This window comes from Sinohyriopsis cumingii, chromosome 6 (assembly GCF_028554795.1).
Source record: "Sinohyriopsis cumingii isolate HCF-2022 chromosome 6, ASM2855479v2, whole genome shotgun sequence".
Classification (NCBI taxonomy): Eukaryota; Metazoa; Mollusca; class Bivalvia; order Unionida; family Unionidae; genus Sinohyriopsis; species Sinohyriopsis cumingii.
The window spans coordinates 21,400,871-21,418,860 of record NC_142966.1 but is presented as its reverse complement, the minus strand read 5'-3'; the positions used below and the strand labels follow the sequence as shown (position 1 = coordinate 21,418,860).

General features: G+C 33.3%; 1 protein-coding gene across 1 annotated transcript in view; it reads left to right on the top strand.

The window, feature by feature from the left end:
• Positions 1-17,990, top strand: part of LOC149796474 (uncharacterized) — a 294,892-nt gene that overhangs the window by 177,373 nt on the left and 99,529 nt on the right. The window lies entirely within an intron of this gene.

Genomic DNA, 17,990 nt, shown 5'->3' with positions numbered 1-17,990 from the left:
AAGTCTTCCCTGGCATTGTAGATGTATCCAAGTTAGGATCTTCACATGCTTTTTGTAAAATATGCAGTAAAGACATTAAAGTGGCGGTGTCGAGCATATATGATGTGGAGGAACACTTCAGGGCAAAACTGCATGAAAGAAATTTTGAAATGAAGAAGAGAGCATCCATCAAAAGCTTCTTTGCTCAGCCAAAGCAGGAAGATGATAGTGTTATAAGTAAAAAGAATGAAATAAAGTTTCAGAAATGTAAATAATTATGTAACTATATGTCATAATAATTGTGTATAGCATTTGTTGTTTTAAAACTGTTGATCTTATATAATGTATGAATACATTTTTTTGTGTAAGGTTTTTTGGTCTTTGTAAGGTTTTATTTGTCTGGCGTACAGGTTTTCATTGCAAAGGATTGACACCTAGGGAATTGACAAGTTAGAAGATGAATGACTGTGACAAAGACATATTCCATCACAATTTTCTTCTTGCACCTAATGATTAAATAAAACTATGTCCCATTGAGAGAGAGAGAGAGGTCTTCACAGTTGTAAATCTATATTGTTCACTTACCTGATGACTGACCTTACTCATGTACAAGTGCAGTACCATATTCTGTTATCAATTAATACAATAGGTAAGCAATTTCTTCAGTTTCGGTTGCTACTTCCATTATCTGAGAATCACATGGCTTTGTAGTGGTATTTACATGCTAATTAAATATGCTACAGCTGTATTCAGTCACTCCAAGCTAAGACTTGTGTGAGGCCAAGATTTGGCATACCAGATCAGATTAGCTAGGCTCCCAGTAGGGAAATGAGGCTACTCGTGGGTATTATGAATATCGTACCATATAATGAAAGGAAATGCCAGGAGATTACTCTTGTAAATTTCTGCCAGTGACATCTTTTTAATTTGCCATGGAACTGGCAGCAATTTAAATTAACATCTGTCAAGAGCAAATATCAAAACACAATTTCCACTGAAATAGACTATCTCTCTCTCACTCTCTCTCATGCTGTTGAACTATATTTTTTTTTGATTAAGAGGTGAGAGAAGAAAAATGCAATGGAATATATATGCATCCCTCTCTCTGTATCTCTCTTCCCCCAAAAAGTCTGGAAAAAGCATTTTAGCATTAATGTTGCAATTTCTTTATTGCTGAAATCTGAAATGAGAAAAGCCAAATTAATGTACAGGATATCTCAGAATAGTGCTCCTGAATATTTACAATCACTATTCCAGTATAGGCTACCTGGTAATACTCCCCACCTGCGATCCATGTCTACCAAACAGTATAAAATTCCCAAACCAAATAAGGAGTTATTTAAAAAAAGTTTCCAATACTCTGGAACTCTGCTCTGGAATAGTATTCCAGCTGAGATTAGAAATGCCCACTCTATTTCCTTCTTCCAAACCCAATATATTCAGTGGCTTCAGAGATGCAACTTAAATAAATAAATTCCTTTGTATGAGGGCCTCAAGGTAGATTAGTTCTTAGCTAATTGTGTTACCCTCTTTAAATAAGGTCATTATTATTATTATTATTATTATTTATTATTATTATTATTATTATTATTATTATTATTATTTTATTATTATTATTATTATTATTTATTATTATTATTATTATTATTATTATTATTATTTTATTATTATTATTATTATTATTTTATTATTATTATTATTTATTATTATTATTATTATTATTATTATTATTATTATTATTTATTATTATTATTATTATTATTATTATTTTTATTATTATTATTATTATTATTATTATTATTATTATTTATTATTATTATTATTATTAAATAGCATACAGTGAGAATTTTAATATTTATGAAACCGGAAATTATTATAGTTTAATTCCACACAGCATCGCAAATTTTAGCCTATCTGTAACTCAATAAATTTTCAGGTCATCATCATTATATATAGTTAAAAATACATAATACATTTAAAATACTTCATATGAAACAAGTGAGATACTTCGAGTTACATTTACTGATCCTGACTGGAAAGATTACTGAGTTACAGATAGGATAAAAATTCTGATGCTGTGTGGAATGAAGTGAAAAAGACAATCCGAGGTATTGATATGGCCTCATCTTATACTCAGCATCAACTTGTATATGGATGAAGGATGGAAAATCTGCAAATTTGCTGAATCGACTTATTTTCTGTAGTAACTTATAGGCCTGCAAATACAGTGTTCTATAAGGGTATATATTAAAATGTATACTGTTATATCAGTCATTGCACAACCATATCAGGGTTTGCTCTGGAGCTGAAAATGATAGGTGATGGGAGGGTAATTGAACCCTCCATTTGAAAGAAAGAGTTTACATTTTAAGTATAAGAGGGATTTAATAAGGACTTAAAAGTTGAGCTAAATGAAAATATAATTTGATTTTCACATATTTGGTTAATTATTTGGCATGATTTCTTTAAATTAGCATGAATCTAGTACTTGCATGCCCTAAAATAGACCCTTTTTTATGTGGAATGATCTTAGATCCATTTTTCAAAAAATAACTCCCAGTAACATGACAAGTTACTACAAATGCTACACATTTTGTTTATCCCACATATCTGAACAGGTGAATCAACTATGAACCATAATTACTCCTCAAGTCTCTTCTGAGGTACTTAATGTGGATAAATTCAATGTATTGGTCACTCGCAGCTCTATATGCAGTTATTGGACACTCTGCACTACCATACTAACTCCACAAATCTCGTCTGAGATATTTCATGTTCAGAGCTTGGCTGGTCCAGTTTTATTTACAATCTCGATTTGCCATGATCATTTGTTTTAAAATAGTGCTATATATTCAACCATGCAATATTTTCATGCTGTACCTTTCCAATTATAGTATTGTTGATAACACTGTTGTTAATTATGTCATTGAACACGATAGACTTCCCCACTTTCTTAATTTAATGGGGGACAACAGCTATTCTCTTTGGGCATTCATTTCATTCCGTTTTATTCACCAAAAATCTAATGCCAGCACTATATTGCATTTTCAGATTAAAACAATTGAGTGAAGTCCACATAGTTTCCCCTTACATCCACAACTTAGTTGGACTGCTGTCTTTACTGGTCTTCAGTTTCCACTGAAGAAGAAACTTTGTTCAGGATTTTATCCATAACATTCTGTCATGGAGTTTCACAAGCCAGCTGTGATCTTTAGTACAGATCTATCGTGTCCATTCAGTTACAGCTGAATCATTCACTGACAGAATAAACCAATAATTTTATCAGTGTTAGCAGACTGTCCCTTAAGGCAACATACATATGTTACAACAAGGAGCCTAAACTTAAATAGCAAGACCAAATAAACCCAATAAACATTCAATTTTCCAAAAGGTAAGTTTATTTAAATAAAACATAAATTAAAACAAAGTGAAAGAATTAAAAATAATTTACAGTGTACGAGTTTCTTGAATATCCTAATTTGTACTATCAGTTTTCCACTAATCTGGAAACTGTCCAAAGGCATTATGAATGAAGGTTCTAATATCTTTATATTCTACCATGCTAGCACCACTGAAAAACCGTAGTTCTAAATCCAGATGTACTTATTTCAAGGTAATCCTATGTAAGAAGAGTATCACTGAAGTCCTTGAAAGTTTCACATGTACCAATAAAATTATTTAAATATTCAAGTCAGTGAATAAATTCACATCCAGTAGGTACTGACAGTTTAAATTAACAATTTTCCACTCTTCTAAACCCATCAAATCAATTGTTTTTTTTGTTTTTTTAATTCATTATATGCTATGGATATTTGCATTGTGTACTTGTCCTTGTCCAAAATCAAGTTCATTGTGTTCCTGACTAAAGACACTAATGTGGTTTATATTATTTTTGTAAACAAATAATATGTAGTTAATATTTCCATAGCAAAGTGGGTTAAATATCTTAGTATCATTATCTTAGTCTAAGTCAAGGACATTATGTTTATCATGTTCGTGATTATAATTTTAGTAACAGAATCTTCAAAAATGGAAGTTTCCATTAAGTATTAGTTTTTTCTTTGAAAATGCTGATTGCGACTTAGGTAGAGGGTTTTATAATCTTGTTTACTGGAAAATTATTTATTCCTGCAATAACATCCGAAGCAGAAATCAGTCTTATTGTTATGTTCAATATTTCATTTGGGCTGGAATTTATTTATTCAAACTTCTTAACTGGAAATACTTGATCATCAGTAATATTCTTGGACAGAGACATTAACTGGGAATAATACTGAATTCAGACAAAGACATCTTGGATTATATTATTCTGATTCATCAAAAAAATGTCACATCACCACATCACAGGCCACCACAGGCACATCAGAACTTTCAGTGTTGGCTCTTATTTTGAACACCACTGAAATTGAAATAGAACTTTAATCATTAGGACTGGCAATAAAACCTTTTGGACTATTTGGGATTAAATTCACATCAATGTAAGTGCGGTTAAAATTTTTCACTTTATATTCTAGGAAAATAAATTACTTGTTGAATTTTACAAAACTTGTTGGTTTTTGCTCTTTTCTGTTACTTAACCCTTTACCTCATACAAGCGTCTTTGGACGCCTCTACTCCATTCGCATGGAAGCGCCTTTTGACGCCTCTACAAGATTCGCATAGAAGCGCCTTTTGACGCCTGCGGTAAACATCAGCCATTTTGAGCTAGTTTTCGTAGCGCCACCTTCGGGGAAAACCCCCCTATTACATACTACATTCATTTCTGCGAATGACAATTACGTCAGATCAGGTGGTCGCTATTCATGCACTGGTCGATATCTGCTATTTAAAGTAACAGGGTTGTAATCTCCACTCTCCAAAATGGCAGCCGCGGATTTCATTCAGTACGTACGAAGTTTTCATGATTAGAATAACAACCACGAAAGATTCAATAAATTAGGTAAAGTCTCTGATATTGATGTAGGCAGCAATTAGTTTTTATAAATTATCAAATTCAGATGACTTAGTAATATAGACGCACACGAAAACCTTGTAAATTTCGAGTATCGGAAATAGCAGCTACGGTTGGTCACGCGGCCTCACGGACATGACGGTGAACGAGTTCTCTCAAGATTTTGAAGCACATAAAAAAATTCTTCTGTGGAAAATAATTACACAGCTATAACAATTGGACATTACTCTTAAATTTTTCCACATATAATATATGTGTACCAAAAATGTAAAATGGTTAAAATTGTTGTTAAATGTAACATGCACTAAATTGCTTAACAGTTCACAGGCAGGATTTCATTCAGTACTTACGAAGTTTTCACGAGTAGAATCACAAACACGAAAGATTCAATAACCTTGGTAAAGGCTATGATATTTATGCAAGCAGCAATTAGTTTTTTATTGATTATCAAATTCAGATGACTTAGTGATGTAGACGCAGATGAAAAACGTGTAAATTTCGAGTATGGGAAATAGCAGCTACGGTCGGTCACGTGGTCTCACTGACATGACGGTGAACGAGTTCTCTCTCGATTTTATAGCACATAAAATATTCTTCTGTGAAAAATAATTACATAGCTATAACAATCGGACTTTACTCTTCAATTTTTCCACATATAATAAATGTCTGCCTAAAACGTAAAATGGTTAAAACTGCTGTTAAACGTAACACCACTACATTGCTTAACAATTCACAGGCATGCCTATGCGGATGCGGTCTGCTAGGTAACAGGTGTTCTATTTATAGCGTGCTGCACTTTGTCACTAAGCTCTATGAGGTAAAGGGTTAATACAATACCATAGAGCCCTCATATAATTATTATAAATAAATCACTATTTCTTCTGAAGGACTCTTACAGAACTAACATAGACTAAGGAATGAAATACATTTTGCATGTATTCTCATTATATAGTCCCTTTGTATGCACAAAATCATCAGAATCTGATTCACTAAAAGACTCAAAAAACAATTAATCATGTTATTTGGAATGAATCGGTCATGTTATGACCTCGAACTATTGAACTGATCAACAGTTAGGGTGTGTATGATAGCTCTATAGGGCAGATGCACTCTATTTTCATATAATATTTACATGACTTTCATTCAGATGCATGCGTGGTATATTTAGCTTAAATAGTTATTGACGTGATCTTAGCAATCAGCAATTTAGTGTGCATATACTTTATTATAGTGCTGGTGAGCCACTTGATCAAACAATTAAAATATAAATGTAAATGGAAATGACTTAAATAAGAACAATATTATAATTTTAATAGTTGATACAGATATCCGTAACATCTTATAAATAAAAACATAGATCTGGTGGGTATTTTTTTGTATAAATTTAAAGTTTGGGAATTCCAGACTTAGGACATAATACACCCAAAGTGTTTTCAGATAATCCATGTTTCCATGATGGACCTTAATCCTTTTCTCAATGTGTCCATCATGGACATGACATTATGGGTGTCATAGATTGTCTTTGTTGGCTTATAATGGATGGATAAGTTTTACTGCCCCATTTAGAAGTCATAGCAATATCATTTTGTATTCATGGATATCGACTACAGCACATTGAACTTACCTGTTGGCTCAGCTGCAGTACATAGTGGAGGTTACTCTTTTTAAGTTTATACTCAATGTCATTTAATATTGAAAGACTTTCGAGCAAAGAATGCAGAAGCAATTTAGGTGTTTCACAAGAGTACATGTACAAAGTTTAATTATAGTAATTTTAATATCATAGAGAGAGAAATTCTGCTTTTAAACAAAAATGGAAAAATCACACTCAAGTATTTGTGGGTTTCATTCTGACATTCACTTTAAAATTGATGTCTTAAAACATTCCCACACATAAAATATACACAGTAATATCCAATATGCAACTACAGCTAGGAAAGCCTGTTTAGTACATGTGACCCAAATACACATGCTCATGCGACACATTTTCTCAGGAACTAGACATGTGTTTACTCTTACCATTTACCTACTGTTTTTACAGAGGATCTACGAACCATGTGATGCCACACTCTGTAAAAAACAGCTTAATAAATATACATAGAATCGCCAGTTGAGTCATCTAATTAGTTTACATATAATATTACAAAATGGATTGGTGAAAATTGAAATTACTAGGAGATAAACTTTATAGATTATTTTATTTTAATCCAGATGAAAATTTGGTACATTACATTCTTTCAGTCTACTTGACGATTACTGGAGGAGCACATATTTCTCCAGTACATACATGTACATCATATCCTCTTTTGCAATTCAGTGGTGATGCTACTGATATGCAAACCTATATGTGTCATGGGTATCTAGAATGTTCTTTATGGTTTATATGAAATTATTGCCTCATTTGCCATCAGTGATAATAATATTCCAGCATCGACCATGCATCACATTAACACAGTTGAAGCCCAACCACATTTATTTTGCACCACAGTCTGATGGATCTTTCTCTGGATCAGGTTTATTAAAACAACAACCAAACCACACAGGAATTATTGCATGAACATGTTTCAAACATCCAAACAACTCAATCTCAGCAAATCCACTTAAATCAAAATCCACCGGTAAGGGTCCATTTATTTCAACTCGAGTCATTTCGTGTGTCAGATGACCAAATCATTCAAAATATATTTGACATTCACCTGCACCAAGAAATGATCCTGGGTAATCCTCTATGTCCATATTCAATACATGATTGCTGAATATATTCAAGAAATTCTGCATGTGATGGTCTGGATAAATTTTTCTTCTGAGCAAATTGAGTAACAACAGACAAAACAGTAAAACAATTATTTAGTAATTGCTCAATCTCACTCATGTCATTGGTGTATTTCAATGTGACGTTGGTCATCTGTGTATAAAAAGATTCTGCACAATAAAAATACCAGACAGCAGCATGAATTGATCAAATCTACTATTTTCCTCATCATTCTCAAACAACCACAAAGACAGGGTCGTGCTCGCTGATATCATCAATATACTCAAATATATCACCACGATAATATCTAACACATGGAAATATTGTTACTGTCAGTGTCCATGCATGAGCGTTATGATCAAATATTACTGTCGGAGAACCATTTGATTTATATTTAGCTGTGTAGTAAACCTCTCCAGTAAATATTCTTACTTCTGTTGGAAATCTTAATTTCGTTTCCAATTCAGCAATGTTGCTTATCATGGCTCCACTTGTATTGTCTTTGAACTTCCATGAGTTTAATTTTTCGTGTTGTAAATCTGGGACCCTTTACTCATAATGCATTTATGAAATGTTCCATGACTCCTTGGGTGACACAATTTAAAATAACATAGTCAACATTGGTCAAAGATTATCAGTATCAGGTTCATCATTCAGTGGATAAATTGCATAAACAACTGCGGTCACTGGATATGCATGCTCATAGTATGGTTTGTCAATACCAGTCAACATTCCTGGTCTTGAATTTCTATCTAATGTGATGATGCCCTGTGGTGTTGTACACTGACAGGATCACGTTTACCACAGATAATCCATGTTATGTCATCATCACTAACATCACCAATGATGTTAACCTCAGCAACAGGAATGATAAATGTTATTCTAAACATATATCTTTGGGTGGATCCGCCATCCTCAAGATAATTAATAATCATCGCTTATTGTTGGCCGTTCATCATAGCATCAATCTGGTGACTAGCACCAAAAATGTCGTCTTGCCTAATTCTGACTGTTGACCAAAAATGCACTGCCGCCTTGTCACTAAACTCCTTCAAGGCTTCATGGATATGATTCTGTAATTGCAAATTTGGCATGTTTTCTTATTGGATAATCTGTCAAAATCAAATCTAGCTTGAGAAGGCTTGATCACAGATAATCTTGTAAACTCTTCCACTATATACTTAAGGCATATATCTTCTAATGTCAGCTTTGACTACTGTAGTATTTAGTTGCAGGTGGTTGTTGATTGGATCATCAACTCTGTGTAATCAAGCATGTGTATTAGATTTCTATGGATATCACCAACAGAGTGTATGGTGTGGGAGTCTGGGACCAAAACCAAGTTTACGATGTAACATTGGAGTCCAAGGAAAGACACAGCTCACTGCATAGAATGTGGTATGAAAAATATGCATAGAATGTGGTGGAAAAAATATTGGGCTTTGAAACGGTATTATGATATAAAAATGATGATGGCCATGAATCTACTATAAAAGATGCTAAGACTATTTCACTAGATTTTCCAAGTAAACAACTTAAGTATTTTTTTAGTAATATAAAGTTATAATTTAGACAAATGATATATACTATATAAATCGAGTGAGAATTCTGAACACATCCTATCATTAAGAATTATGAGGCATTGCATGCGGGTGTGATTAGAAATCATCAAACAAAAATTCAGTTTTCTTACTAATGCCGGATATCTAATGTTCACTGATAAAATGCAGGGCATTCTAAAAAAAAGTTATTGCTCACAGATTTATTTATGAATGTTTCAATGGCATCAATGGTTACATTATCAATCACAAAATTGTAGGAAAGGAAATACTGGTAAAGATATTACAAACTCCGACGATCAGTTAGATCTGTAAATCCTCAAATAGACGAGATAAACGTTATTTTCGTTAATGACAGCAGCTGGCAAATATTTCGGTATTTTCCCAGTTTTAGTACAACATGTGGTGGAGGGTATAATTAATGTAACATTTTCAAAGAAATATAATTAGGGAATAATATTTCAGTATACTATGACACAGTAAAATCAAGCAGTGAACTTGTTAGCCACAGGCAGGAGTAACTGCCTTAAGACTGAAATGGTACCAATATAGTAATCTCACGAAATACTTACTAGCTTATATAAAATTGTAATAGCACATAATCATGTGTGTCAAACTGTTGGAGTTCCTGTAATTTGTTATTTAGTGGGGGGGTGGGTCTTTTTTCATTGTTTTTTTTTCTTGCTGTTGGGGTTTCTGTATTTGTTATTTTTATTTTTTTGTGGTTCCTGTATTTGTTGTTGTTGTTGTTGTGGGGTTTAACGCCATTTTTCAGCACGATAGGCTATACATGGCGGCCAGTATTAATGGTGGAGGAAGAACCCGGAAAACCCCGGAAAGAACCACCGACCCACGAGAAGCTACTGGCAAGCTTTCTCACATGCCCACATTGGCTGAATCTTAGACTCGAACCGCCGCAGACAGAGGTGAGATGGCAGTGATCCGTAACGAAGAGCGCTTTAGACCACTCGGCCACTCGGGGCCCCGGTTCCTGTATTTACCTTGTATTGAGATTTGTGTGTGATAATAATAGCCACTTGCTTGCTTGTCACTGATAATAGGCCATGCCCCCGAAATGTTGTTATGGATTTTTTAATTATATACACAACCGGGCTGAATGCTTCCAATCGTCATTTACAAGAAACAAAAATCTGAGGGAAAATATATGCTACCTTCAGAATACAGTTTTATTAAATTACTTGACCAGGCAATGAAATTATCTCTTGATGACATCACTGATACACAGATTTATGAATTTGCCCCACTTGCAGTTGCAACAGAGAAAATTAGATAAGAATTGTCTCGTGAATATGAAATAAAACAGATGGTATATACGCATAAAGCAGTTTTAAAAAAATCAGTCTAAAATGTATCCGTTACAATGACCAATTATGACACTGTAAATTAACAGGATTGACCAGCACTGATACAATCAACCAACCAGGAGGCACATTTGGCAAAAATGAATAAAAATATATTCTTGTTGGGCTTGTTTAGATTTGACAATATCTGCCTAGTAACTTCCATCTACTGCATCACAGACTAAGTTGACCGATATCGTCAACATGATGTTGATGATGCCCGGTGATATATGTCTGCCACATGTTCTGGATCATGTCGGCGTATTGTTAGAATTCAATGATCGTTTATTTTTCTCCATGTTTGTAAGATCACTGGAAAATATTTGTCAAAAATGTCATTTTATTTCATTGTGTTAATGTCAAGTCCTGTCATATTGAAATCATCCAGGAGAAAACTCTTAAGTTCGGAGGGTATTATCTTGAACTGTTCTTTGAAGTATTCTCGATATGATTTATATTTTCCATTCATTATTGTTATGACTGCATTACCACCTTCAATCATTGCTATACAGTCCTACCCGTTTATGTCGACATCCTCAGGTCCGAGGAAATATTGTCGACATAGGCGGATGTCGAGATAAGTGTTGGGGGGGCAGGTCTGGAAAAAAATACAAGTTAAATTCATCGGTAAGGGGTGACCTGTTGCCAGTGAGTAGCATTTACACTTTGAGAAAACAATGGAAATTTTGAGTACATGAAGACAAAACCAGTGTGAAATACACTTGTATATTGACAAATTACATTTTGGTTACCTTTATGTAATAAAATCCACAATTAAATATTGCATTGGTCACATCCTCATCTGAAAAATGTTCACTACGATATTCAGTGTCGATATTCAACGTCGGTATAAGCACATGGTTGCATAGTTGTTATTTACATGCTTCAAGTACATGTACTTAAATTGGCCTAAATTTTGGTCAGTCTGTTCCCATCTTATTGAGGATACCAAGGGAATGGGGCTATTCACAGGGAAATGAAAATATGCCAACAAGTTGGTTTAAACAGTACATGTATTTAGTTACAGAAGTCATAGTGAAAAGTACATAAAAGCAGACAAGAGATATGCAGCTGATATGATTAATGAAGGCATAATATTGTATACATCGACACATGCTAAATAAAGTTAAAAAGGAAACTGTCACAGCACAGTAAACTTGTTTTAATCACCGATCACTTTGGAAAATGCAAGATCGATCAGATTTCATTGCTTTTATTTAAGTTGCCGCGAGAGACCAACTTTATAAAACAAAAAAAAGTCTGGTTTTTTTTTCGACCGCGACATTAAAGCCTGGCAGCAAGATCAACTAATTGTTGAATAAAGTACAGGTCGGAGATGGCTGCTTGCCGATATAAATGATTAGGCTGGAAAATTGAAGCCTGTCGACAAGATCAACTAATTGTTGAACAAAGTATGGGTCGGAAATGGCAGCTTGTCGACATAAAATGATTAAAAAACAAAAGATTTGTTCAACCAAGGGATTCTGTGGACATGTACGTTTATTTTTTATCTCGACGTCAACATAAGCATGGCAATTTTGGTAGTGATAGTAGACAAGGAACCGGAACTTTGGATTGGGACTGGAACTTTGGATTTTTGTTGAAATAGGCAGCTTGTCGAGTGGGTAGGACTGTACCATAATCCACTTCTGTTGATATCTAGCATGAGTACTGTATGTTGTGAGATATCCGCTTTTTTTGTTTTTGATATTTCTGGAAGCAGAAATCAACTGGACAAGGCATTATCTCGTAATCTATCTTTCTTCAGATTTTCAGCCACTAACTAGTAATTAATATATTTATATAGACTGACATTTGTTTGTTGATCGTAAGTAAAATTCCTCATCTTTTCACTCAGAATTAAATCCTTCAGAACACTCACATTTTCTATAGTAATTCCTGTCATCAGACCAGAACACCAGCGTCTCTGTAATCCATTAACCCTTTGTTAAATTTCTGATGCATGCATAAAAAGCAGCATCACAAATGTGAAGAAAAAAGAAAGTAAAAATTATTTTTAAAAAAAGATCATACATGTTGGTCTATTCAATAGGCAGGGAGGAACATTAACTACAATTGACCAGATGATGGCCAATTCCTTTTATAAATGTACCCAGATAAAATAATTTGCTGAATTTTTTTTAAAAAAACTTTACTTTTGAAACACCAATTATGAAAACATACTAAGCAAACAGGAAATAAAATCAGTCTCAATCATGCAATACAGTTGTTTGATGTTGCCATCACAATAAGAGACGAGCATTTGTTTGGTTCTCCAAAGCTGTCCTTTAGTGGTGGCTTCAATAATGCATGCACCCTTCATCAATGAAAGCTAAATAAAAGCAATGGAATCTGATGGATTTTTTCATCTTCCAACATCACTGGAACATGTTTACTGTGCCATGAAAGTTATCTTTTTGCAGGGAAAAATGTTTGTGCTTATGACCGCTACCAACATCAGCTTAAAATGCGAACTAACTTTTACCGACTTGGGATGTGCTGAAAAGTAAATGTACTTCATCATTCGTTACGTGATTGCGCTATGTTTATCCACTGAATTCAGACCTAGATGACCTTTGACAAAATTATTGAATACATTGTATTTTAAATATATATGTGTCTTTGTGCATATTTTCGATGGTATTACATGTACTTGTATTGTGGATTCAATGTATGTGATGAGATTCACTGGTGAGTTCATGTTGTTGATACTCTCTATTCATGCTATAAATTAGACATGTATATATAAACAGTATACATGTATATGTACCAATCCATGGATCTCTAAATAAAGTAAAATATTATATATGCCTTCTCTGTTTTCACTACAGGTGTATTTCTCATTTAATATGCATTGATTTAAGATGGTAAGTGTGCCAATGAAGCACTTTTCTTACTGCCCACATTTATTACCTAACCCCCCACCCCACCCCACCCCCTGCAAATTGTTTGGGGTGCATGCATAATTTTCTTCAGCTAACTGACCTGGCTGATTATAACACGGTTTGGTCTATAACACGGTTCAGTTCTATGGCTCCCATCTACTGTGTTATAGTGATTCACACTGTACTTGGTTTACATGTTTTATTGCATTAATACTCTTTTCGTTTAAGATCATCATTTGGATATTCAAGTGCACACTGTTGTAGTAAATGATGTAGATCATTTTGCCAATCAACATATTCCTGTGTTATTAATAAAAATATTCTATAGTTGAATTGTCTTTTTCTTGAGGTCCAAACACATCACTGTATATCCATGCAGCAGTGTTAGGGTTGGTTCCGAAATTATGGTTTACTGAACCATGCTCTGATTTATTTTGCCATTGTGCAAGAGATCTATGTGCAGGAGTTTTTATAAACTTGGATTCTCCTGCTATGAAATTTAAAATGATAATAAAATGCAATAGAGACAAACAGTCATGCATATTATTATATTGTTATAAAGAATATGCAATTTTTTATTATTATTTTTATACAATTTTATATAGTGCATTGATGATTAAGCCCATTAGGATGCAAAGTATCTAACTTATGAATCGATTATGATTCTTTTTTTAGTCTTTTCTGTCACCATGCACAATATCTAATGGCATGAAAGAAAAATTCAGTAGAGAGTGATTATTGGTGTTAAAATGTGTTGAAATATTGGAGGAAAACTGAGGATCTCAATAATATTTTATATAAAAGCCATTATTCATTCTCTTAGAAACTTGTTGAAGTGTTTGTCCAACAGATTGCGTGCTACATTTTTGACAGGTTATCAAATAAATCACATCAGTTAATATGCAGTTAATTTTATCACATGGAGAAAATACCTCTTTCGTATTAGCACTACTGAAAGCAGTACTTTCTCTTATGTTTGTACATTGAGAGCACCCGTGCCTGTTACATTTAGATGACGAAAATTTTAATTTTTTATTTTCTGTCTTTTTACTTCTTATTAAAAAATCTAGAAAATTCTTGGGTCTTCTAAAAGCGAGAATTGGCATATTTTTGTAAAGCGATTTTACACTGGTTTTATTTGATAAATTTAGGAGACTATAATATTTATTAATTATATGACCTATATTAGGTAATGAAGGATTTTATTGTATTGTGAAAGGATTTATATTTCCTTTATTTTACATTCTAATATTCAGAGAGTAGAGAGTGATTATTGGTGTTAAAGTGTATTGAAATATTAGAGGAAAACTGAGGATCTTTATTATTTTTCATATGAAAGCAATGATTATTCATTCTCTTAGAAACTTGTCGAATAGTTTGTCCAACATATTACATGCTACATTTTTTATAGGTTATCAAATAAATCACATCAGTTGATATGCAATTAGTGTAAACATGTATCGAAAATACCTCTTTTGTATTAGCGCTACTGAAATCAAACAGACATTGCATATCTTTTATGATGTTACAGAATGACATAATTGTTATTTTAAAATAAAAGACATCATCCGTTTCTTTTAAAACATTTCATGCCTGAAGAAGCATAAATGAGAAACTAATTAAATAGAATTTTCGGCGTTTGTGTTTTTTATATATCCCAATTCTGCTATGACATCTGAATTATATGACCTGCGGCCAGAATCGTCTTTTATGAAGTCAGATTTCAATGGTTCCAAAATTGGATCCGGTTGTGGTGAGATTTCTTCTAGCCATCCAAGTACGGTTCTGATCGACGATTGATATGTATTGATGACATCCAGTGTTGATTTTTCAAATGACGCTGATAACGTTTGCTCGTGTACTTTTATGACAATTTTTTAAATTCTCGACCCAGGATAGATTTAATTCTGTGTTGAAATTCATTGTTGATTTGTTTGATTTGATAACTTCCCTTTGGAATACTAACAATGTTCCAGTCAGGTGATCCATCAGATTTATTTTTATATATAAATACAAGGGAATTGTTTGTGGGCAAATGCCCGAACAATTTGATCTAATATGATTATAAATGAATGTCATCTAGGTTTTTTTCTTACCTTTGATAGAGGATCTTCCGTAAATATCAACCATTATATGTTTAGTGGTTATTTATAACAACAGTTATGACTGGGTTGCTGGCAACCTTGCCAAGTGCTTTGCACTTGTGTATGCATATACAGCTTTATAAGCTGAGTCTGATGATCTCGATATAGCATTGTTTGATTGAAAAACATGTCCATGACTCATTCATGTCATATTTAACCAAACACTTGCTGTTACACCCTAATCAATCAGGCTTTAGACAGAACCATTCCTGTGAGACTGTCTTGATCTCCCTAACTGATAAATGGCTTCAAGCACTTGACCAAGGTAGAATAATAGGAACTGTATTTGTAGATTTCAGGAAAGCTTTTGACATGGTGGATCATGAAATCCTTTTGAAGAAACTGAAAATCTACCAGTGTGATGAAAGAACAATTAGATGGTTTACTTCTTACTTAAATGAGAGAACACAACATGTTTACATAAATAATGTTCTGTCTGAACCTGAAACAGTTAGATATGGAGTACCACAAGGCTCAATTCTAGGTCCATTACTATTCATTTTATTTATTAATGACCTACCACTTTTACTAAGAGACTCAATATCATCTACAGATCTCTATGCAGATGACACAACATTGTCAGACATCCAAAACACAAAGCATGAGCTCGAAATTTCTTTACAGAATGCACTAAACAAACTGGAAAACTGGTGCACATGTAATGGCATGGTGGTAAATACTGGTAAAACTAAAATATTACTTATCTCAACATGGCAAAGAAGGACAAATCTTGATAGTGATGAACTATGTCTGACATGGAAGGATACAAATCTGCAGATGGTCTGTCATGATAGACTACTTGGTGTTCTGGTAGATAATAACCTATCATGGACTGAACATATCAGTAAAAAAGTCAATTCAAGTTTATGGCTTCTCAGTAGGATAAGACATTTTCTCCCTGAAAGGCACAGAAAACTATTTTATAACAGTTACATACAACCCTATTTGGACTACTGTAGTACAGTATGGGGTAATTCAAATGATAAAAACATAGCAAAGCTGGCACATCTTCAAAAAAGAGCATTTGGGCTAATATCAATCCAGAAAGAAAGCAAAGAAAGTTTAGCTGGTCGGTTAAAAATATTACCTATTAAAGACCGAATCTGTTTGAGAAAAGCCAAATTAATGTACAGGATATCTCATAATAGTGCTCCTGAATATTTACAATCACTATTCCAGTATAGGCTACCTGGTAATACTCCCCACCTGCGATCCATGTCTACCAAACAGTATAAAATTCCCAAACCAAATAAGGAGTTATTTTAAAAAGTTTCCAATACTCTGGAACTCTGCTCTGGAATAGTATTCCAGTTGAGATCAGAAATGCCCACTCTATTTCCTTCTTCCACACCCAATATATCCAGTGGCTTCAGAGATGCAGCTTAAATAAATGAATTCCTTTGTATGAGGGTCTCAAGGTAGATTAGTTTTTAGCTAATTGTGTTACCCTTTTTAAATAAGGTCATTATTATTATTATTATTATTATTATTATTATAGTACAGCAAGTGATTCAGGACCACATATAGGTGGATCTGTTAATATCTGTGTCAGTGATGTTGAATGCCAGAGTGGGGTTGCTTGAATTCTACCAGCATACTTGAGAAATTTCAAAACCTAAAATATTTGTTGTCCCAGAATACAAAAAGCTTTGAAAAAAGATTAATTTGACAAACTTTATGCACTCCCAAAGATCATGTTTAAGGATATTTTGATAGGTCAAAACTTATTATATCATTTTTCTTTTTCTGCTTCATAATAATAATGAGTTTATTTTGATAAGGTAACTCAATAAAATATATATAGTATACACAGCAAAATGTGACAGTTTTGTTCAATCTCATTTCTTGTCCTGAAAATTGTCTATACATTGATCTAGAATGATATGGCATGCCCTCTTTTGGAATCTTAAAAGTTTTGTTAAATTTAAGTTATAGGCATTACCCTAAAGTTACATTATAGTAGTCCAAATGTGGCTGATTATAATTTTTATAAAAGATGGCCCTATTGAAAAGGAAGGAATGTTCTGAATTTCTTAAGTAGCCAAAGCTAATAATTAACCTTTTTGGAGACATACAGATTAAATTGTTATCTACAAATATACAATACATTCTTCATGAGAGCTCATATTCAGGTTAACATTGTCAAATATAAGTTGGAATTTGTCACTATCTAGTCCTGCTATTTTTCATCAACTGTACTCTCCAAAAATAAAATTCTGCAATACTGTGAATTTATTATTATTCCTAGGATACACATTTTCATTGATTTCTTGGTAGATGTAATAATCTATCAGTTTAAAAACCCAGTGAATAGCATTTCTGCTGTGAAGATATTAGGACCTATTCCTTGTCTGAATTA